Source organism: Anabrus simplex, chromosome 1 (assembly GCF_040414725.1).
Source record: "Anabrus simplex isolate iqAnaSimp1 chromosome 1, ASM4041472v1, whole genome shotgun sequence".
In the NCBI taxonomy this organism is placed as follows: Eukaryota; Metazoa; Arthropoda; class Insecta; order Orthoptera; family Tettigoniidae; genus Anabrus; species Anabrus simplex.
In genome coordinates this window covers 239,974,643-240,000,210 of record NC_090265.1, presented here as the reverse complement: position 1 = coordinate 240,000,210, position 25,568 = coordinate 239,974,643, and the positions used below count along the sequence as shown (strand labels likewise).

Sequence of the window (25,568 nt, the reverse complement as noted above, 5' to 3'; positions counted from 1 at the left end):
AGTACGGGTGCTGTCGGCCTGGTTGGACTCGGGAACAAGTTCGTAAGTGCAGAAGATGATTGGGCAGGAGAGGGTGAACTTGTTGCAGTTTCGTAGGGGTGTTGACGATACTGTGTATCGTGACACTGCTGCCTTTCTTTGTTCTATACTTATTTGGTGGCGGTGTTCATAATTTTAATGGGATGTACCACGAGGCAACTCTAAACACTTATCTGAAAATTTGTTGTAGTGCAAGCCATTTCTTTTCATATTATATGGAAGATTCAACCACACTATCCGCATGTTGGCCCATAGCTCATTTTTACTAAAAAAAGGCCAAAATCAAAACCAAATAAAATAAAACATTAAATAAATTTACATTTACCTGAGCTATAACTGTTGGGTTCTAACAGTTATAGACTAATAAAAATAATATGAGTGGGATAGGTCCCCTTGGTTTTCGTGGAAACGTCGACCGACGTAAGTCTCTCTGTGTGTGAAATGTAAGTGACGTTAGATAGTCGGTTCAGTACAGTTTGATTTACAAGTGGCATATGAAAATTCCAGTAAAAGAAGAACGTCATCTTTAGTGAGCAATTATCACGTCAATAAATAAGAAAGATAAACTCCGATTAACTGTTTCTGTCTTCACAACTAAGTTGTTATGTTTTCTAGCTCGTGGCCTTCGGAGAGGCCTGGTGCAGGTCTTTCGACTAGACGCGACCTGCGAGGATGGGTCTTAAAAGGAATTGTAATGATTAGGGAAAGGATTTTATGGTGGAAAGTGTGGCCAGAAAAATGGCAAAGAAGTTTCTGAAAATACATTACAAAGAGTTGCAAAAAAGGTGTTGATGAAATCAATTTATTAAGAATTCACTAGCCAACATGATTTTGCGGTAACATAGAAAATATGTAATTCTTATGGAAATCGCTGCCCTGATTCCGAAAATGATGCTATTTTTTCCTATCACGTCTAGTTTTGACGCAATTCGGTGTTTTAATATCTGCATGAATTCGTAAGATGTAATGTTGAGAGATGTTCTCGCGCAACTTTTTTTACAATACAATTACAGTATGTGATTTGATTTGTTATTGTTTGCATTATATTATAGGTTTATTGCTGTCTAAATTTTCATTTTGTAGTTGGGGATTTCCTGATAAATTCATAACAAACTCCCCCAGATACGCAATAGACCGCGAGATATGTAGGATTGAAGATAAGACAGTTGAGAGTTTGTCTTTCATCTTAGACCATTTGAATAAACAGACTGTTAAAAGCCCCAGCCCTTATGCAATGTTTATGATAGACTGATAAAGCAGTTTCCTTTCAAAGATAACAGTCACCGGGCGAGTTGGCCGTGCGTGTAGAGGCGCGCGGCTGTGAGCTTGCATCCGGGAGATAGTAGGTTCGAATCCCACTATCGGCAGCCCTGAAGATGTTTTTCCGTGGTTTCCCATTTTCACACCAGGCAAATGCTGGGGCTGTACCTTAACTAAGGCCACGGCCGCTTCCTTCCAACTCCTAGGCCTTTCCTATCCCATCGTCGCCATAAGACCTATCTGCGTCGGTGCGACGTAAAGCCCCTAGAAAAAAAAAGATAACAGTCCGAAAGTATTATACTCAAGAAGATGAACTTGTATTTTGTACGGATGTTTCAAATCTTCTACGTCGATTGGGAGAGAAAGAGTATGATCCTAGTAACTGGCGTGTTTTTATTGACTCTTCCAAAATAAGTTTAAAGGCTGTTTTGCTTCATAATACAAATGTTCTGGCATCCGTCCACTTGCACACTCCACAAAAATGTCTGAAACATACGAGACCTTAAAGTTGGTGCTTGAAAAAAATAAATATCATGAGCATGGGTGGCAAATTTGCGGTGATTTGAAGATCATTGGATTTTTGCTGGGACAACAAAAAGGCTATACAAAATTTCCCTGTTTCCTATGCGAATGGGATAGCAGGGCACGGGATAAACATTGGGATACAGTGAATTGGACAGAAAGGAAACAACTACAACCAGAATCCAAAAATGTCTTGAATGTAAGTCTTGTCGACCGTGAAAAAAATTCTACTTCCACCCTTGCACATCAAATTTGGATTGATGAAACAATGTCGAGGCATTAGATAAAAGTAGCCTATGCTTCCAATATTTATCCACTAAATTTCCATCATTATTAGATGCAAAAATCAAAGAAGGCGTATTTGATGGACCACAGATTCGTAAACAAATGAAGGATAAAATTTTCACAGACACGATGACCAAAATTGAGAAAGAGGCATGGAACGCATTCAAAGACGTAGTGACTAAATTCCGTGGCAACATTAAGGACCCTCAATACAAAGAAATTGTAAGGAAAATGTTGGAAAAGTTTAAGGAACTCGGTTGTAATATGAGCCTTAAGCTTCATTTCTTAGCTTCGCATGTGGATTATTTCCCTCTAAATTTAGGAGCTGTCAGTGAAGAACAAGGTGAAAGGTTTCACCAGGATCTCAAAGATGCCAAACGACACTATCAGGGACGTTGGGATGTGAATATGATGGCCGATTACTGTTGGTCGATTGCACGAGACGACCCATCTAGAGATCATTCAAGAACTTCAAAAACCCAGAAATTCCACGGAAAACGGGAAAAGACGGAGGTGTGAATCTAACCTGCACATAATGTAAGTAACAAAACTATGTATGTTTAACCATGTAATTTTTATTCAAAGTACGGTTATATTAATTTAAAAGCAACTGTACAGTCGAAACTAAATAGGCGCTTTATGCTTCAGTTTCACGAGATACATTGAAAATATAATACATACTATCTACTTGCTTACAAAGCAGCATTTATGTGTTTTCAATGCATGAAAAATATGATTACGTTTTGCAAGCTGAAAATTACATTAATATATCAAATTTAATCAATACTAAGTATCAACAATTTTACGTAAGAACAAAATAATATTTTGAAAAATTGCCACCAAACCAGACGTGATTCGCCAAAACTATTTTTTTCTCAAATTCTGCGTTAAGAAATTCATAAAACCCACCTAGTTTCGTTTTTACCGCACAAAAAAGTTTTATTTTGCAGGCTAGTGGAATCATAGAATTTATGGTAATTTGGATTTGATATTGTTGACAAATGTATATTTATTTAATGTTTTATTTTATTTGGTTTTGATTTTGGCCTTTTTAGTAAAAATTCCTATGTTTCTAGTTCTCCAAAGATTACCTAAGGCCCATGTTGAAGCTCCTGTTTCCGGATCAAATATTTTAGCGGGAGCACTATTAAAGTACCGCGCTTACGGCGTTTATAGCGCACGCGTACCTTAAGAGAGTGAACTTTATTTATCACACTAACTCTGTTCTAATAATTAATCAACATATTAGATTACACACAATATTTCAAAGTTTTTGACAGTAAGTCGCTGGCGCTTTGAGTTCAGTAGATCCTTATATAGCAAGAAACTCCTCGACATGTACAGAAACCAAAGGAGCACTTGTCAGCACTCGTAAAGGAAGTTCAGTCGAAGTTGCAAATGTTTCCACATGTGAATTGTTCTTCAAAATGAATTTGAATTTGTCTTTACCAAATCTAACGGGGTTATCTTTAACTTCTTCCACTGTTCCTCCTCGATATCTCCTTCTTAACCTTAGACATGATTTTATGTTGTGAAAAATACTCTCTGGTCTGGACTGGCACAGCCCTAACACGGCCAACAAGAGAGTACACAGTAGATAGGTGGAACCGTTAAATTCATGCCAGTACTAACTGAACTTAGTTTAAACTGTCGCAACATCATTGTTTAAATTTTAATTTGATTTCACAGCTGCAGATTAGGCATTCTTGCTGTGGTTGGTCGTTGTTGCTGGGATATAAATTACTGGTGGTTTCCATAAATTATATGTTAATATTTATTTATTGACCAGTGTTGAGTTCTGATCAAACAATTTTTTTAAAACGCAGATAAATATGAGGTGAAAAGGTGCTGAAATATGAAATAGAAGGGAAAAGGTGGAAAAATATAGTAACGTTACAGAAAGGTGAAAAAGGTGCAACAAATTGTGTTTATTTCGCTTCATTTCTTGTTCCCACATACATATATCGACTTACCTGTAAGAAAATAGCTATAATTCTTTCACTACTAATTATAAAGACGACACAAACACCCAGTCAGCGGGTCAGTGGAATTAACCAATGAAAGTTAAAATCCCCGATACGACTGGGAGTCGAACCCGGGGCACTTCAGATCAAAGGCCAGCAAGCTAACCATTTAGCCATAGAGCCGGGAATGTTACGTTATTGATGCTATTAATTACGAAATTACTTACCTGGTTGGTCGCCTCGTCGACCTTAGATGTATGAGCATTAAAGTGGTAGATGATTTCTTTTTCGCTGGCAGAGCTAGGAACTCTTGTCTCTGTCTTTCACTTAACCAGCGAATCTACCTGCCTGGCGAAGGCGGTAAAGGCGTGCTCGGTTTCCCCGGAAGGACATGGGTTCGAATCCCCGTCAGGAAGTCGTAAAATTTAAGAAACGAGATTTCCACTTCCGGAGGTGCATATGGCCCTGAGATTCACTCAGCCTACACCAAAATTGAGTACCAGGGTAAAGGCGGCCGGGCGTAGAGCTAACCACTCTTCCCCGTCACGTGCCGAGGTTAACAAAGGTTCACTCCTCCAAGGGCCTTCATGGCCTGTACGGAGGTGACTTTTGCTTTTACTTGTACAGAACAATGCTTTGAATATCCTGGGTAGAAAAGAAGGCCAATAAATAAGAAAGAAATAGCTTTTAACATTCGTCAAGGAACGAAAGCTCAGGTACATCGGGCAGAACATGAGAGATGAACGATATGAACTTCTCCGGCTCATCATCAAGGGGAAAATCGACAGAAAACGCCCGTGGGCATACGGACAAATTCCTGGCTTAAAGACCTGCGCCGTTGGTAAGCCACTGTTTCGAGAGTTATCATATTCAGTTGGATCGCCAACCTTCGTAGGGAGATGGCGTCAGAAGAAGAGTAAGGATGTATTCTGCCCGAAGGCAGGTCCGAACCTCCGCAGAGGTATGCCTGAGCCGGAGTTTACGTACGGTAGGGTGGCCAGTTCCCTTCCTTCCCTTCCTTTCCGCTCCGCCGGGCTGAGTGGCTCAGACGGTTAAGGCGCTGGCCTTCTAACCCCAACTTGGCAGGTTCGATCCTGGCTCAGTCCGGTGGTATTTGAAGGTGCTCAAATACGACAGCCCCGTGTCGGTAGATTTACTGGCACGTAAAAGAACTCCTGCGGGACTAAATTCCGGCACCTCGGCGTCTCCGAAGACCTTAAAAAAGTAGTTAGTGGGACGTAAAACAAATAACATTATTCCTTTCCGCTCCTACATTCCCTTACCCCACACCAACAGCGCGTGGCAACCCATCCAAATCTTGACCACGTCCAATGTTGCTTAACTTCGGAAATCTCACGGGATCCGGTGTTTCAACACAGCTATGGCCGTTGGCTCCGAAGAATAAGAAGAAGCAGCTAAGTATTTCTCAAGAAAGATGAAAAATATACCCGAACGTTACAAGAAACATACGGTAGTACATTATAGGAAAGACCAATAATTGGCAGGGAACGATGCAACATTAACATAATATTGTTAGATGAAAGGGTGTGTTCCTCTCTGCTTACCCGAAGAAAATTCTCACGCTTTCAATATACGGTGCTATCCTCCACTAGTCTTGAAGGTTTCGTTCATTTCTATATTATCATCTAATGGAATTCTGGAGTAAGTACCTAGATAATAATGTAATAACGGCGTGTAGCCTCCGAAAAGGCCTGGTGCAGCTCTTTCGAGGTGACTCCTCATAGGCGACCTGCGTTTCTGTGAGGCTGGGGCCCTACATATGAATTCTAATACTGCAGACGACACACACACACACACACACACACACACACACACACACAGCCCTCAAGCCGTTGGAATCAACTAGGTATCGGCCAGGTATCGAATCCGGGGCCCTTTGGACCGGAAGCCAGCACGCTAACGATTTAGCCATGAAGCCGGACTGTACCTAGATGGAGAATATTATATGCATTTTTCTGGACCGCCTCAAGATTGCTTGTTCGTGAGGAGGTACACTGTATGTTCACCCAAGCGTAACCTTGTGCTCTTCCCAAGGCCGGCACTGCCAGGTCTGAGTCACTAGCCTTCGTCATCACGGTAGTTACCAGCCAGTATTTACATACTAAAGCAGAATACCTCGTAGTGTGTGTAGTTACTTAATAACATCATCATCTTTTAGTTACGTACAGCAAAATGTTAAAAGTGCATCCCATTCCCACACTGCAAGGTCTCCGTACACTGTCATTACTGTACAAAGAATGGAGCTTACACGAGGCTATTTTATATCTGCCGGCATTATCTCTCTGGTAGAATGTTGAACTCCAAACCCCAAGTTCAAACCCAGCAGAGGTGATTTCGAATAATAATAATAATAATAATAATAATAATAATAATAATAATAATAATAATAATATAATGCTATTTGCTTTACGTCCCACTAACTACTTTTACGATCTTCGGAGACGCCGAGGTGCCGGAATTTAGTCCCGCAGGAGTTCTTTTACGTGCCAGTAAATCTACCGACACGAGGCTGTCGTATTTGAGCGCCTTCAAATACCACCGGACTGAGCCAGGATCGAACCTGCCAAGTTGGGGTTAGAAGGCCAGCGCTTTAACCGTCTGAGCCACTCAGCCCGGCATTTCGAAAATCAATACGGCACTCCATTTCGGATTCCTAGTACAGTAGAATCTTTCAAATTTGATCTGATGTGAAGTGAGAGGGTGTCAAGTTACGAAAAATGTCGAATTTTACGGACTTTTAGAAGGGTAATATAGAACTCACTTCAAGTAATACTAAAATACGACGGCTTTTAACATGTAGAGGTCGAAAAAAGAAAGCAAAAGAAAAAAAAAAAAAAGAAAACTAGCCGGGCTGAGTATTTCAGTTGGTAGAGGGCTAAAGTTTGGAGGACCGGGCGAGTTGGCCGTGCGGATTGGAGCGCGCAGCTTTGAGCTCGAATCCGAGAGATAGTGGGTTCGAACCCCACTGTCGGCAGCCCTGAAGATGGTTTTCCGTGGTTTCCCATTTTCACACAAGGCAAATACTGGGGCTGTACCGTAATTAAGGCCACGGCCGCTTCCTTCCCATTCCTAGGCTTTTCCTTTCCCATCGTCGCCATAAGACCTATCTGTGTCGGTGCGACGTAAAGCAACTAGCAAGAAAAAAGTTTGGAGGTTCGATTCTGGCTCACACCCACAGCCGGTGATAAGGTGCACAAATACAGTATATCAACCTCGTGTCGGTAGATTTTCTTGAATCTAACATAACTCTGGAGGGGCAAAATTCCGGCACCTCGGCCTCTCTGAAAACAGTAAAAGTAGTGAGACGTAAAACCAATAGCGTTAATTAATATACAACCATATCTGGAACAGTTTATTTAAAAGCTAATAAAACAAATTACACGATCATAAAATTGTTAGTCTTCTTTTGTAGGAAAAATCTGGTGATGGTGGTTTGGCTCTCACATTCCTTCCTTCTGGCAGCTTTGTCACGAAGAGGTCAGAGGAATAAAACACCCATGGGCAGGTGCACCTTCCCTCAAAATGATGCGGCATTCCTTCCGTAGCCTGCAATTCGTCAGTATGTATCATCTATCCATTGTTTTTCAAATTCTCGTCCTTCGATTCCTCTTCTGTCTGTCTGTCTGTCTGTCTGTCTGTCTGTCTACAAGCCACAGGGAATTCACTGGAATACACTTGATCATCCTCCTTACAGCCCTGTTCGGACCGCTTAAAGAAGCTCTAGGAGGGCAACGATTTGAAGGCGACGAGAGTGTGGAAGACTTCGTGTGCAACTGGCTGGTGACACGACCCTGTTCTTTTTACGATAAGGGCATCAAAAAGCTACCCATACGCTGGGACAAACGCATTTCCAAAGCAGGACGATGTGGAAAAATAAATTTAATTGCCTCGTGTTTTTCAATAAATGAATTTAAACAAAAGTAAAATCCCGTTATATTTCATAATCTATTCCGTATGTAAGAATAGGAACGATTTTGGCTTCAAAGAGGGCTGAAGCTGTATCCAGGGAAAGTTTGATTAATGGCATGATGTCGTAGATGGCTTTGGTTGCGGCAAATGCTCGTTGTGTTGTGTGAATTCTGAATGAGTGTGCTGTTGTCTGGACCGTTACGCCCAGACATTTGAAGCTTTGGTTTTTAAAGGATCAAGCTGCAGTTTACTTTCAGGGCCCCACTGAAATAGAATGTCTAAGGCTGAGTTAACTCGGTTGCCCAAATCCTGTGCGCTATCAGCTTCAGTTAAAAGAAGAGCGTCATCAGCATAAGCTACGGCCTTGCAACCAGTCGGAAGAGGTAACTGTAGAAGCTGATCGTAGAGGATATTCCAAAATCCAGGACTGCAGGCAGATCCTCGCGGGCATCCTTTATTGATACTTTTTGAAGAGACTGCTGTTCCAATCTGAACTTCTACTTTCCGAGTGCTGAAATAAGCTTGTATCAGCTGAAATAAGTTTTTAGGGCATTGTTTTTTCTTCAACTGAGAAAAACGTTTTGGCCACCAGCCGTTATCAAAGGCGCCGGTTATATCAAGTGAAATCAGTAAACCTATTTCCTTTCCAGAGAATACATTCTGAATCCATTCAACCACTGCAAGAATTGCATCCTCAGTGGATTTTTGTGGCGTGAAGGCATATTGCTTTGAGCTTGGATGATAATGTAATGCATGTGGTACATAACACGATCGATCATGAACTTCCCCAAAATCTTCCCTAGCACTGGAAGGAGGCAAATCGGTTGAAAATTATTGAACAGTTAATTCTGTAAGGAGACTGTCTTTGGGAATTATTTTGACAATAGCTAGCTTCAATAAGGTAGGGAAATAAATTCAAGACTAGACATTTGTTAAATAGGGTCACAAATAGGAGTGGCAAGCAGAAATGAACATTTTTAATAATGTTAGCAGATAGTCAGTCCCAACCTGGAGCTTTCTTATCATCTTGTGATAGAATAATATACTCATGCTCTTCATATGAGAAGGGCAAGTCATCAGCAGGGCGAGGAGGAAATTGAGAAAAGTTACTCTCAACTCTGCACAGAATGAAATAAATATAGCATTTTCATGGGCGATGAGAAAGAATTACATTTAAAAATTTTGAAATAGGAACGATCTCCTATTTCCAAGCAATATTGACTTGTACGGGGAGAAAGACCGCTCAACATCGCTTACAGTACTGTCTAACAATAACAACAACAGCAACAAGAGTACAGCATGCAATTCCATGGAAAGAAAACATTACAAGAAATACCACTAGTTTAACATTCTAAATCCAGCATCATCATGTACATATTCGCACACAACGAGTATTAATACTGTAGGTTGAGCAGTACAATGTGTTGTGTGTGTTCTCCGCCGCCTGCAAGCTCCGCTACACGCCCAGCCTCGACGCTTCTAGATACCACGAGGTGTGGACTGCAGTGCGCTGACGTAATCGTGTGTGACGTCAGCCAGCATGTATAAATTGGGCGACGTCTTCTCAGCCCCTGATACCCCCAACCAAGTATCAACCCCTCACACCGCCAAGATACAACTCCCACCCACCAAGAGACACCAACTTCTCACTTCCTTTTGCACCCATACTGGCCTAACATCACACAGCCTTCTTGATACAAGATGAAGCACTGGTTCCGGAGACGAGGCAATGCATACACAAATGCTGCATATTAGCGATGCCAATTAAACTCAACGTCCGCACACCCACGTAACGTAAACCTTGTTTTACATAATGTGGTCATCACTGCGAACAACATCGGTAACTGTCTCACTGTTCTCCATACAGCAACATTGGGCGTGGTCAGTGCTTGGATGGATGACCACCCAGCACTACCACTTACCGATACATACAGCTGTGCTAGTCATGCCCACTGAATGCATCATTGCCCTGGCAACATATCACACACACAAACATCACATACATACAGATAACTAACACGTACGGAGTAACTAACGCACACACACACACACACACACACACACGGAGTTAAGCAACATCCGGCGTGGTCACCCACTGGTTGGATGACCACCACACAACTTCCTAAAATAATTAAGCTAAAACCTACCCATCTGGCAATTCAACATATAAGAATATCTAAATTATATCATCAAAACACACTAGAGATAACTAACACAAAAGGCCGACAGAGGAGACTCGAACGAGACACCGGTATCGGCACAGCACAAACATCTCTTCGATATAGGTGAAACATACAGAGACCTAGGGCCACTGCAGGCACTCCACAGTGTCCAGCGATCAGACTACACCGTATGTCAGACACGGAGGTACACTCTTAAAAAAGTGTACTGAACAGGTGGAGTAATTCTGATCGGGAGGTCTCACCTTAGGACATCTTCGCCTCAAGTTATCCTGCTTCCCGTAACATCGACATGCATCCTGCCTAGCATTCTGCTACTCATGAACTTTACTCCAAGTTCCTTTTATAATTCTCCAAACTACAGATAGTCATCAGGTATCACGAACATTCATTCCTTCGAGCATCCTATCTTATCAAGATAGATATCATTGTACACAAAATAATCCAAGTGTATAATTGTACATATCTCTCAGACAATCAGTCAACTAGTTCATGTTGTTATTTAACGTGTACGGCACTTCAAGCAGCAAGTCAAATTTCGTTCATTTTTGTATATACTGTGCAAATATTTACAAACTAATAAACTTTTATGTTTGCTTTGTATATCGTGATTCTTGTATACAACACAATGACTTACTACTAACTTAACATTACAACACTGTCATATACAAATTCACACATACCCAAAGTATTTCAAAATTTTACACTATGAGTTACAGCAGATGGAAGGGCCCAATTGCTAACTACACAGTTCAAAAAATAGGGGAACATAGTTTGTAACGTCTGGTATGTGAACGATAATTTGGTAGATGGGACTCCAATGGCCGTGCAGCATACCTTGAGACCTTAGCTACTCAGGGTATGTCAAATTGAAGTTACACTCCATCTGTAGGCGTAGCCATGCATTAAACTGTCAGATTTCCCCTGAATACAAAGTGAATAGTGGTGCGTCTGTGTGTCGTTGTGAGATACACAGGCTACTGCGGTCATTTGAGCACGTTGTACGTCAACCAGCACATACCACGGGATATCTAACGAGGTTCAAGTCGCAAGGGCCGTCACTTAGATCCAGGAAGGATGGACCTTTCGTCGTGTTGCTGTGGATCTCAATGTCTCTCCGTCAGTTATTCAACGCTTGTGGAATCGCTGCAATGGGACAGGCCAATTCACAAGAAGGGTTGGACAAGGTCGTGGACGCATGACAATCCCACAGGATGACAGATATCTGATCATCTGTGCGTTGCGGCGTCGTGTAGCAACTGCCAGAGAAATGCAACAGGACCTCAGAAGGGTCACTGGAGTCACTGTGCCTGACTAGACAGTAAGGAACAGGTCAACAGAAGTGTCCTTATGACCCGGACGTCCTGTTCGAGTTTAACGTTTAACGCTGCAACATCGCGCAGCTCGCCTTCTGTTTGCCCGTACCCACGTCAGCTGGCAACTTCGCCAATGGAGACCTGTGTTACTCACAGACGAGTCCAGATTTCTCCTGACATGGCGTGATGGACGTCAACGTGTATAGAAACGCCGTGGTGAGCAGTACATGCAAAATGTTGTCCAGGAAGGTGACCGATTCGGACAAGGTTCTGTGATGCTGTGGGGTGGCATCAGTATTGATGGACGTCGATCTTGTCGTCGTCAGGGGTAATCTTACCGCTGCGGGGTGCATCGAGCAGATACTACTACAGCATGTGTTGGTCGCTGCATACGGTGTTGGGCCTGAATTCATACTCATGCACAACAATGCCAGTGCTCATGTAGCGCACATCACCAGAGCTGTCTTGCAAGAGATGGAATGGCCAGCAGTGAGTCCCGACCTTAATCCCATCGAGTATGTGTGGGATAGGCTTGACAGAAGTGTTCATGGACGTCCTGTTCCACCACAGACTCTCCAAGACCTCGAACAGGCTGTCATTGAAGAATTGGACCTGATACCGCAACATGACCTCCGTCGACTTATATGGAGCATGCCACGTAAGTGCCAAGCTGTGATAAATGCTCGTGGAGGGCACACACCATACTGAAGCTCTCCAAATGTGATAAAAATCCACCCTGGAGGACTGTTATCACTCTGTTTTCGCCCTATTTGGACATTTCCGTTTGTGTTCTGAAAATGAACGCGAATCCATCGACATTCTTTTGTATACTTCAACGGTAAAGAATAAAGGTTTAGTTCGTAATATACTGTACCTGGGTGTGCGATATTGTTTTTTGGAGCACGGCATACGTTCAAAACCATGTTCCCCTAATTTTTTTGAACTGTGTATTATCTTAGCATTGTAAATACAACACATTAATATACAAATTCACACACACCTTAAATAATTCAGATGCCCTAATACAACAACTTTCAGTGGATTGAGCGTTACATTAAAATATGGCACCATCTCATAGAAATGTACACACAGTTTGTTAGAGGACAGCAATATATTAAAGGTTGGAGGAGGAATGGTAGGAGTTAGGTATGGAACATAGTTTCACTCGAGGCTCTCGTTATCCGCGCGTTGTTACGAAGCTTGAGACTGTCGCAAGCTTCTCTAGGCGGACAAACTATCGCACTATGCTATAGACAGCTTTCGGAAAACGATTGGAACTATGACTTGAAGCGACCGTTACGTAGAGCGCGGAGTACCTGTCCGTATTTCGTTGTTTTCGAATGTCAACAAAACACACACTCACTTCGTTAAATGTCTGCTGGATCCTTTCCGGGTCTTATTACGAAACGGTAGAGCCGGAGCTTGACTGTGCAATGATGATGCGAGTTGACTATTACATTTTGACGCTGTGGCAGTTTGTGTTGTTGACATTAGAATACAACGAAATATACACATATGCTGTCCGGCCCAGTGAGGAAAGCAATGGCAAACTACCTAACTCCTCATCTTGCCTAGTACGCTTTATTTTGGTACTGCCATTGGTTTTTGTGGTTTTCCTATAACTGCATAGCCTTTGGTGGTTCTGTTTCAAGATCCAACCAGCCTCTGGGCTGATGACCTAACAGACAGACTCACTCCCTCGCCCTATATGGCGATCGCCTCAGCGTTATAGTATCAGGATCGAGATTTTTTGTTATTGTTTTTAAATCCCACTAACTACTTGAACGGTTTTCGGAGACGCCGAGGAGCCGAAATTTAGTCCCACAGGAATTCTTTTACGTGACAATACATCTACCGAAACGAGGCTGACGTATTTGAGCACCTTCAAATTACCACCGGACTGAGCCAGGTTCGAACCTGCCAAGTTGGCGTCAGAAGGCCAACGCTTCAACAGTCTGAGCCACACAGCCCGGCGGTTGATATTCCAATCTGGCCATCTCCGCTGTACACGGTCTGACGTTAACTTATAAGCTAGATTATGGTACCTTTATTGCAATCGTAATATAATAATATTTGTAAGTATACACATCAGCGGAATGTCCGGCTCCGTGGTTGAAATGTCAGCGTAGTGGCCTTCGGTTCAGAGGGCTCCGGGTTAGATTCCAGGCCGGGATTTGTATTTTAACCGCATATGGTTAATTGCTTTAGTTCGTGGTCTGGGTGTTCGTGTGTTGAAGTTGCAGGGATGTTAGAAACAGTACAAACAACTAGTTCCCCAGCTAAAGAAATTAAACATTTAATATTAAAATCCACGACACAGCCTGGCGTTGAACCAGGGGCAATCTTAACCGAAGGCCACTGTGCTGACCATTCAACGAAGGGGCAGGATAATACATAATTACCGCCTATCATATATAAATGCTAATTAGTTATATTTACAATAATACACAAATTTCACGAATATCTGATTATAAAAGCATAATATTTACCCTGCCTCAAATTTAAACTGACGTCTGAATCTTTGTCTGTTACAGCTGGAGCCCTGTGGTCGACACACACATCCCACTAGCTGTGAACCCATTGAGGGGTAAGTAATCTCCTTTCAGTTTGGCTCCCTTGGGTCTAAATGTTTCGTTTGAATTTGATTGAATTGATCCCAAGCGTTGGACTTGAACTTGGACAACGTGGAAGCTGGTACACATTCTGTTTTAAAAGTACTGGGATTGAGCCCTTATATAGGCCAGTTTGAGTGCTTTGACGGTAGATTGTTAGGCTTCTGACTTGTGAGCCTAAATTGGCGGATCCGTTCCGGCGGTATTTGAAAGTTCTCTAATAAACCAGCCTCATGTCATGAAATCGTAGCTAGTGGGACGTGTAATCAAAGGCCATTTAAACATCCTGCAGTATCAGCTGTTCTATTTGTGATTCTATTTCGATCTTTAGTTGATTTCTCATTTTTAAATGTTAGTTTACTCATTGAATTATAGCGTATCTGTGTACAACTGTAATTTTTCAGAATGTTAAGGTGGTATTCGTATGTTTATCAGTCTTTCCTTTTTTGGCCAATTACTTTTGCTATTCTTCTAATCACCGCTGTACTAGAAGCTATGTATAACTTTATTTGGAGTTCAGGATCGTTGCGGTCATACCACTGCTGAGTGTACTGATGTCCTTTTTGACATGTACTGTACTGTATTACACTCATTACTGACGTTACAAGCGAATGAAGTGGCTTTTACGTATGAATTGAGTCGAAAAGAATATGTGAAACACTTCCGTCTGTGAAGGGTGTAATATTTTACTTCATTGTTGAATTTCTTTATTATTCAATCAATATTAAGACGAGCACATTATACTCAGTTTCGAACTCACCATTTAAAGCAGGGCATCTCAGGGTGCATGTACCAGTGCATTGCGCTGTGCACGGTGCAAAAGACGACTTCGTTTGATTGACCAGAGTGCAGACCCCCACTCCTCGACTTGGAGCAATAGCGCTGTCTCTCTCTTTCCCCACACCTGTCTTGCTCGCTCCGCCTGTCTCCCTCTTCCTCACTTGCTCCGTAGCGTTCCAGATCGGAGCCGAGTTGAGCTGAGGTTAGCCGAGTTGAGCTGAGTTTAGCCGAGTAGCCCAGAGACGAAGCGTTTTTCCGAGCCGATCCGAGTGGGACCGATGCGCTGTGCACAGGAACTCTGCGCCTCAGTTTGCACGTGGGAGATTTTGGGCCTTTGAGAGGCCCTGACTTAAAGAGTCAACACTATTCAGGAAATAATCGATATCGTTCAAGAATCACTCCAATGGTCAAATAATTAGCCTGTCATTAAGCGATGAAAATGCTAGCAATAGTTCTGCTGCCATTGCTGACCGCTCAATTTTGGACTTATTCTGTAAACTTTACTCCAAAGGAGTTAAGAGGTTCCCTTTACCTAGCGACGATATACAGGGTTATTCACTTAGATGCTACATGGAATTAACGTGTAAACCATTAAAGATATCGGTATTCTGTTTTCATATTTGTAAATGATACCCAGGTGTTTGTAAAATAATGTGCTACTTATTCCCATGGGGGATTAATAACCGAGATATTGATAGCAAATCCATATTTTTAAATAGAACGGCACGAATGCATACAACTGGCCTAAAAGTTCAACTGCGTACAAGTTCAGAAATGTAAGTATTTTCAAAATCGGATAGTTACCTTTTGAGATATCAACAAAAGCCGCATTTCGGCTTTTAGGTGCCGCATCAGACAGCGTGCGGTCGGCCAAGGACGTATTGGCGCGCAAGCTGTTTCCTGGCATTGATTCCAGCCACAAAACGGATACCAGGCATGTGCTGTAAACTGTCGTACACATCATGCGGTGTACCGTAACATACCATGGGTGTGCAACGTTTTTGTATGACTGGCGAACACACAGCGGGGAAGGAGGATTAACGCTTATTTTGTTTTGTTTTCAAATCCATGTGTAACAGGTTGCGCTCAGTTTGGCGTCTTTCCCCACGGATGGAAATGGGAAGGATTTGGAAAGGACGTCTGCCGTGGCCTATCACAAAGGTACCAATCCGACATTTGACCGGTGTTGAATGTTGGACACCATGAACATTACTTTCAGGTCGGACGAGGTAGGACTCCCGAATGCGCGCCACTACAGTCGCGCTTGAGTGAGCTCCGTGGAGATTAATGCATGTAAAATTAGTAGTGTTGCTGCCATCTCACCACTATCAACTCTGAACATCCCACATAATACTGTAAGTTGAGCTGTTTGTCTCCTAATGTCTAACATTTCCCAACCCAAATAACCCAGCATTGGTAGTAACACTGCTCCTTTGCCTGCAATAACCCAGCACAAAACGAGGTGCGCTTTGTGCTTCACACACACCCAAGCAAACGGGGCTACATGACCTCTACACACTTTGCAAACCCATCACTGTGTACGATATGCTTACATGCCTGGTATCCATTCTGTGGCTGGAATCACATTCAACAAACTGCTTGCGCGTCAATGTGTTCTTGCCCGACCGCACGCTGTCTGATGCGGCATGCAAAACCGCGCATGCTGTTCTTATTGATATCTCAAAAAGTAACGGACTGATTTTGAAAATACCTACTGTACATATTAGAACTTGTACACAGTTGAACTATTAGGCCAACTGTATGAATTTGTGCTGTTCGATTCAAAAATATGAACTTAGTATCAATATCTCGGTTATTAATCACCCCATAAGAATACGTAGCACATTATTTTACAAGCCCCTGGGTAACATTTACGAATATGAAAACAGAATACCGATATCCTTAATGGTTTATACGTTATTTCTGTGTATTATCTTGGGTAAAAATGTATATACAATACATTATTGTTGTTATTGGGATGTCCGGCTCCATGGCTAAATGGTTAGCGTGCTGGGCTTTGGTCACAGGAGTCACGGGTTCGATTCCCGGCAGGGTCGGGAATTTTAACCATAATTGCTTAATTTCGCTGGCACGGGGGCTGGGTGTATGCGTCGTCTTCATCATCATTTCATCATCACGACGCGCAGATCGCCTACGAGTGTCAATTAAAAATATCTGCACCTGGCGAGCCGAACTTGTTCTCGGACACTCCCGGCACTAAAAGCCATATGCCATTTAATTTTATTATTGGGGAACAGGATAGCTGCTTGTCTGTCATACCAGCGACCGTGGTTTGATTTCTGCTGTAGCTGGTGTGTGATTCAAAATCCCGTGGTGTCAGCAAGGGCATGCGACCTTAAATCCCTGGCCACAACTCTTTCATGCCTCAGTGCGTGCTGGCACACTGAGGAAGTGGGATAAGCTGCGGAAGATGATGATGATTATAGTTAATATTATTTGGTATCCAGCAACAACCATTGGTAATTTCTGGTATAATCACATATATTCGTACTTCAGGGCTTCGAAGGTAAAACAATTCGATTTGAGGGGGGTACGCGAAGTAAAATGTTTGAAAACCACTGTAGAACCAGTTTTTTCAAGTTTCTCTTTTTTTTTCCACATATAGTTGTATAAACATTCATATTCGACTGACTCTGTGTATAGGATCGAAGAATATTTAGTGCTCTCAACGTTTAGTCTATTGACGATCCAGGAGAGGGTTCACACAGCTCCAACCTGCCTATACTAGCGGTGTCCAAACGCTGAACACTTCACAGTGTGTACAGTTAGCGCACACAGACTTCGCACGCGTGAAGAGCTTGGTAGACATAACCGCTCTCTGGGGGAGAGGGGGGGAGGTGTGTGCAATTAGACCACGTTGCCCTGCGTTCATTGCATTTTGCTCCAACAAGCGCTTTGTGCGAAGTCAGCCAAGTTAGGAAATGTCATGGAAGTTGTTGCACGCACTGTAAACTATCTAAGGTCCTATGGATTGACGAACCGACAGTTTAGGAAATTTCTGAGAGGAGGAGACGAAGAGTATGATGACATTATGTACCACAGTGACGTCCGTTGGCTTAGCCGCAGTAGGTTTTAAGAAGGTTTATTGAGATGAGACTCGCGATAGTTAACATGAGAATAACAAACATGAGTCAAAATTAGAGGATCCAGAGTGGATAGCACATTTTGCATTCCTAGTTGGTATTACCAATCATATGAATGCTCTCAAAGTTGCTATGCAGGGCTAAAACAATGTAATATCTGATATGATCGAGGAAGTAGAAGCGGTCAATAGAAAACTTCTAGTTTGAGAAAGCCAGCTCAAGTGCGGTAACCCAGCATATTTTCCAACGTTGGACTCTGTTCGTGAATGTGTTGCATTTGAAGAGTATGTTTCAGTAATCGTAGACATCAACAAAAACAATATTTGCAGAACGATTCCAAGATATTAATATTCTATCTCATCTTCTACAAACATTTGCGAGATCAATCACTGTTTCAGTCGATGAAATGAAATGAAATGTCGTATGGCTTTTAGTGCCGGGTTATCCCAGGAGGGATTCGACTCGCCAGGTGAAGATCTTTCTATTTGACTCCCGTAGGTGGCCTGCGCGTCGTGATGAGGATGAAATGATGATGAAGACAACACATATACCTAGCCCCCGTGCCATTGGAATTAACCAATTGTTAAAATCCCCGACCCGGCCGGGAATCGAACCCGGGGCCCTCTGAACCGAAGGCCAGTACGCTGACCGTTCAGCCAACGAGTCGGACGTTTCAGTCGATGATGCTCCTCTTCACTTGCAGATCGATCTTATCGATCTCCAGTCTACCGCACGCCTTCGAGATTAGTTCTTCTCATCAAAAGTAAGAAATAATTTTGCAAACATTTCCAGTGAGCAGACTTCCCATTACGTGACTGCTAATGCTCTCTCAAGATTTGGTTCAATATATGTTTGTGTGAAAGGGTTTTCTCTGTAGTGAAACTTCACAAGCCACGGTTGCATGCGAGATTATCCGACGACAGTTTGCGAAACAGCTTGCGCTTGTCTGTGTGTCGTACGTTTGTGCCGGACGTTGGTTTCATCATTACTTCGACAAGGGTTCATCAGATACAATATAAATTTGTACGTGGTATCTTGTTAAATATAATGTATTTCACATGTTTACTCAAACAAGGACATTTGGTATTGAGCCATATCGTATATGCCTCAATTATTTACTTATAACACTGTAGAAATATTTTACGTATATGGAAAGAGCTGGGAGTGAAGGCAGGAAGCCAGGAGAGCCGTGACATAGGCGAGGCACACTCAGCACTTTTCCATTACCAGCGAGCTTTTTCAAGTTCAAATCGAACCGTTGGCTGTGTATCCAGGCACGTAGACCCCACTCTACTTTTCAAACTCAAGCGATACGAGCTAGGGGAGCGGTAAAATTTGAACGTCGGGAACCCCAGGACAACTAAATCAGGTTGACCAACTTCATCTTCGCAGTATGTTTCTGAAGTTAGAAGGGTGGGGCGCTTTCGGCTCCCCTAACTAGATTTGCCGTTTGGCTCTTGACTGGTCGTTTTGGCTCGCACTTTCACACTGAAGATAGGTCGCCACGGCTCCTGCTAGGTTACCAGTATTTCCCTTCCTATTTAACAGCCTTAGGACTGCCATTCTGAAAGACTGGTATTGTTAAAAATGTTACGTAAATACGTTTCATTCATGTTATAAACATATACTGGAAAATTTGTAGTCGACCTTTTTCATGTACTGTAGTCTGGTGATCTTTCCCGTGCTGGTAGTCATTCATGGCTGCCTGAATCATTGTATCAACTGTGTTCCGTTACTTTGATTTTCTTTTGTCGTTATTGCTCCGAAGCTTCAAGTACGTGTCAGTTTGAATTCCCTTCAATATGTCCATGAAATTATATGTTAGGATGGGCAGCATTAAATTCCTGGTTGAATTTTGCAGCAGTTTTTAGTCCGGTCTCCTGTATCACCAAAATTAGCCCATATTTCCGGAGGAAAGTCGGATGCATTCATATAATTATTACATACATAGCAAAAAAAAAAAAATCATCCAGCTTCTTGTGTATTGGCTTGATACTCATCAAGTTGTTAATGAAGCAGTCTTCAACCTGTGACGAAGGCAGTAGAGGTAGACCAAAGGAAGGTTTCAGAAGTTTGCCCACCTCCGAATCATTGTTCTTAAAATCGTTAGACTAGTGAACGTTTTGAATTTTTCTCCACCATGCCTGAGCCAAGTGAAATTTGCATTCTCTACCTTCTGTCATGGGCCAAGAAGAACGGACAACTGTATGTATTGCCTTGTCGAAATCTGCAAAGACTACTTTTTATAGACAATGTATACTGAAATAGCTGTTCCAGTACGGTCTTACAGCTGCGGATTTTTTGTCTGGAAAAGGCTAAGAACAGAGGAATGTAAAATGTTCTAACTTTAACAAATACAGAAAACATTTAAAAAAAACTGTTGCGGACGAACACAGTATTGGCGTTCTTAAGAGTTCTTTACCGCGTCGTTATAGAAAACAAAAGTTTCTCCAATAGACGTTACTTCATACGAACACTTTCTTGCAATTGCTCCAAGGTTTTTGGTAAATTTGGAATTTCCCCCAAATTTTGAGCATTTAAATTCTTTCGTATTCTGTAGACGACATGCGAAGTCAGAACCTCTATTTTCCCACTCTTCATTACTTCGTGCCTTGCAGTTTTTGCTGGCCGTTAGGTGACGGCATTTTCCGTCTGCCGTTTCAGTGAACTGCTAATTTTTTGTGGAACTAACGTGTTGTTGTCTTCCTTTTCGTGGTTGTGAGTGAGATTTTCTTCCACAATATTCTTGTCCACCAACTTCAGAAATGCTTTGCAACTTCTAGTACACTTCCACCTGCTCGCTCCATTTGTACGGATATTTTTATGGAAGCTGAATTTATAATTCTTTATTTGCCGTACTGCACATAAACTCCATGATAGGAGACAGTTGCACATGAAACAAATAAAATACGTTACATAAATATAAATTCGATTAAAAACAGTTCAGGCCAATACAATCGCTCAGGCAATAATGCAGGGTTTTAAAATGCGCTCGGTCACATCTCGCGAAATGAATAGTACAACCTGATACCACCGATCATGGAAGGCAAGTTAGAAGAGAAACTTAGGTGAGGGCGGAGAAGTTTATCATGGGTGCGAGACCTCCGACCAGTAGCGGCGATTGGGAGTTAAAAGTGGGAGGGGGCACAGAAATGTATAGAAAACAAAAAGGCATCAGAGGCCTGGGGAATATAGTGGGTGATAGGCAACAAAATTGGTACAAAACGGTGTTTTGTGCTCGACAGGGAAGTCAAGATTATTAGTTTACCAACTAATTGGGGTAATAACAGGGTTTTTTGGTGGGGGGGAGGGTTTTTTTTCTTCCACACTATACAATAACATTTTCGCCAAAGGAACAATTACACATGTGCGCATCTAAGGTTTTTTGTCATCTTAGTAATCGCGCTTCTGCACCATGCTGCGCTAGTCTCCACTACCTGTTGTGGCGCTGAAAAATCGGTTACCTGGATGGATGACATTTTGTGCGTATTTCAGCTAAGTAACTTTTTTTATATATATTTAAAGAAATTAAAGGAAAGAATTAGATGATAGACAACAGGATTTTATAAATTGCTTTTTAAAATAATTCCTAATGTTAGGTGGCTAAAATGGAATAAAAATTTAATTTTTCTCCACAACGTGGAGGGGGAGGGGGGTGACTGCCCCCCTCGCCCCCATAATCGCCGCTACTGCCTCCGACAGTGGTTCGACATCCATGATACGGCAAACTTCACAATGGAAGCGCAAAATAGGGATAACTACTCCAACTTTATGCATGTAGAAGTATTATTATTATTATTATTATTATTATTATTATTATTATTATTATTATTATTATTATTATTATTATTATTATTATTGCCGAGCTCGATAGCTGCAGTCGCTTAAGTGCGGCCAGTATCCAGTTTTCGGGATATAGTAGGTTCGAACCCCACTGTCGGCAGCCCTGAAAATGGTTTTCCGTGGTTTCCCATTTTCACACCAGGCGAATGCTGGGGCTGTACCTTAATTAAGGCCACGGCCGATTCCTTCCCACTCCCAGCCCTTCCCTGTCCCATCGTCGCCATAAGACCTAGCTATGTCGGCGCGACGTAAAGCAACTAGCAAAAAAAAAAAAAAAAAAAAAAAAAAAAAAAAAAAATATATATATATATATATATATATATATATATATATATATATATATATTATTACACAGTATCTCAGACCAGGTCCTAAATTCATGGAAAAGTCAGGAAGCAGGTTTGTGCCTAACGGGCTGGAAAATATGAACTGATCTGTAATTCCACATGCTGAACTGTTTTGTGTGTGTGTGTATATATACAAGAGAGAGAGAGAGAGAGAGAGAGAATGTCTTATCAGCAGACCTTTTGTCCTCTGCATCTATCATCCAGCTGACAAGGGGAAGCCATGGTAATGGGGTCACTGATTTCGTTCAAACGTAAAATATAAATAGAGCCCTGCACGGATGCGGATATCCGCGAAGTTAGTGTCTTGGCGGATGCAAACTGTATGGCCGTGCGATTAATTTTGCTGATAATTTCTAAATAGTGAAATTTATTGATTTTCGCTCAGATATACTCTTATTTTTGCTAGTGATTAGGCGATCCTTGACATTGGTATGAGAGAATGGTGATATATAACGAGCCTTGAGACCATAAAGCCGTAAATCTGACCTAAGCCTAACTGGCTCCTGTTCGTAATGATTGGAAGTAAGGAACCAAGGTTCCGAAAGAGAACCGCTCAATACGTCGGTAGTTGTCGCAAGAGGAAACTCCTCATAAACCTGTGATTGTAGACGGTCTGGTGACAGCAGGCCATTGTTCTTTCAGATTTAACAAGCTGCAACTGGCTTCCACGCGGGCATCTCCGGTTCGAGTCACTCCAGTGCCTCACTTTCACTTTTCTTTCCTTCCCTTTTCTTTTGTCCATTACCAGTTTTTCCTTTGTCCAGGTGGATTAGTGGTAGTTAAAATGGGTAGATAAAATACAGTTGCATCATGAACTCGTCTACTATCGGCCCATCTTGTCACTCGTGGTTTGACATGTTTACGCCATCCTGCTAATTTAATATTCACTGCTGGAAAATGTTCGCGTTTTACAACAAAAATCGACATGGGACGAGAGTAAACGTGTTTATGATAACATTTAGTACTAGCAAATGTACCCGTGCTTCGCTACGGTATTCTACATTGTATACGGATATCGACGTAAATACTGTGCGTGCAGCAAATGAGATTGCATGTCTCTTAGCCTTATCCGAGAAATAGCATGGGGAGGTCCACATACGTTGTTTCCAATGTAAAGTGAGGGTTGCGGAGTTGTGACGATAACGCCAGGCTCACTTGCCTACTGCCATTCACAATCGAGTTGGCAAGTTTACATTATAATTGCAGGCCCCAATGCCTACTGCGCGGTCACAATCGATTTGGGGAGTTTTAGTTACAATGTCAGACCCATTTCCTACTTTCAGACAGGTTACAGTTGAGGAGTTTTTATTATAATACCAGGCAACTTCCCTACCACCAGTCAAAATTGAGTTGTGCAGTTATCATTATAATGACAGTCCCTTTTTACTGCTGCTAGCCAGCTTACTGCCAGTCACACAGAATTAGTGAGTTTCCATGAAAATAGCAGGCCACTATGCCTAATGCTAGTCAAATTTTAGATTGGAACATTTGTTTATAATGGCGGGCACCCTGGCCTAGAGCCAAACACAATAGAGTAGGGGACTTTCGAACAAAACTGCATGATCCCTTGCCTTCTGCAAGACAAATCGAAAAGTGAATTATTCATTAAAATCGTAGGCCCTCCTTACTAATGCCAGTTACACAGGAGTTGGAGAAGGACCCCATTCCTACTGCCAGCAGTCAAAGTCGGTGTAGGGAGTACTGATTACAATAGCAGACACATCCTTTCTCGATCGCTACAAATCGACATCAATGAATATATATACAGATGGACATACGAAAGTATATGAATGTTTGCAATATTGCAGACCTTCATTTACAGATTAACTGCTGCTAAACGGCACGTCATATCGACAAAGGATTGTACCGTAAGGCGCAGTATTTAGCGATCTAAATGGCTGGTCCTATGATATTTTCTCGCATCTAATCTATTCATGGGTCAGATTGAATCAAAAACGTTGAATAGGTTGAAATTTGTGTAAGAATATCTTACATTGCATTACTTTTCGGATAATTATGTGACATAGCATTTGGCTCACATATGGGTACTGGGTGGGCCAATGTTCGTGTAGAGTTTGATCATACTATCTTTCCTGTAAGTGATTGAAATGATGCACATGAGAAGAAAAGGTTTAGAAATTAATTTTCATTAAGGCAGGTAGATTTCCATAAAGTTTGGTTGTGTGTATTTTGAGGGAGTGCAAAATCACGGTTTCGGTTTCGTATAAACCCCCAATTAGTTCAGGGATTTAGAAACAATATATGCCCTAAAACCTCCCCAAAGGACAGGTGGATTATAAATATGAAGTTTGGTGGAAATATATCCAGTAGTTTTCAAGTTAGAGAAAGACAAACAGACCAACAAACAAACAAACAAACAAACAAACAAACAAACAAACAAACAAACAAACAAACAAACAAACTAACTAACTAACAGACACCAAGCAAACCTACCCTTGGACAGATGGATGCTATATATAAAATTTGGTTCAAATATCTTGTTAGTTTTCAAGTTGTAAGAAGTACGCTTTACACGCACCCACTCTTGCGTTAAGTCCGCTGGGATTTGTACCGAAAAACGGTCCGTTAATGATATCTCCCTTACTAAATCCTGTTATCGAAATGATGCACATGAGAAAAAAAGGTTTAGAAATTCATTTTCATTAAGGCAGGTTGATTTCCATTAAGTTCGGTTGTGTATACTTTGAGGGAGTGCAAAAACACGGTTTCTGTTTCGTAAAAATCCCCACTCAGTTCAGGGATTTAGAAACGATATTTGCGCTAAAACCTACCCAAGGAGAGGTGGATTCTAAATATGAAGTTTGGTGGAAATATATATTTAGTAGTTTTCAAGTTATAGAAGGACAGACAAACAGACAAACAAACAGACAAACAGACAGACAGACACCAAAGCTAAAAATGATGCAGATGGTCATTATTACACCTGAAACGGATAACTGTACGGAAATTTCGCCAAAATAATCAATGTATAAACACACGGTCGTTACGATTTTATTTTTTGCGCTAAAACCTACCCAACGACAGGTGGATTCTAAATATGAAGTCTGGTGGAAATATGTCCAGTAGTTTTCAAGTTATAGAAGGACAGACAAACAGACAAACAAACAGACAAACGGACACCAAAGCAAAAAATGATGCAGATGGTCATAATTACACCTGAAACGGATAACTGTACGGAAATTTCGCCAAAATAATCAATGTACAGACACACGGTCGTTACGATTTTATTTATATAGATGACGGATAAGCATGAGCACGTTGAAAAGTGCAGACTTCCACTTCGAGATTCATATCTCCTAAACGGTTTATGATATTAAGAAACGGTTTGCGCCATCAGACGCCTCATTTATCGCTCTACATGTCGG

The 25,568-nt window shown here is 41.8% G+C and overlaps 1 non-coding gene across 1 annotated transcript in view; it reads left to right on the top strand.

Annotated features, from left to right (window-relative positions):
* The window catches only part of LOC136886292 (uncharacterized), a 376,869-nt gene that overhangs the window by 291,650 nt on the left and 59,651 nt on the right, over window positions 1–25,568 (top strand). The window contains exon 3 of the transcript XR_011019292.1: window positions 14,031–14,083. This is a non-coding gene — a transcript (uncharacterized protein). The remainder of the gene's footprint in view (window positions 1–14,030; window positions 14,084–25,568) is intronic.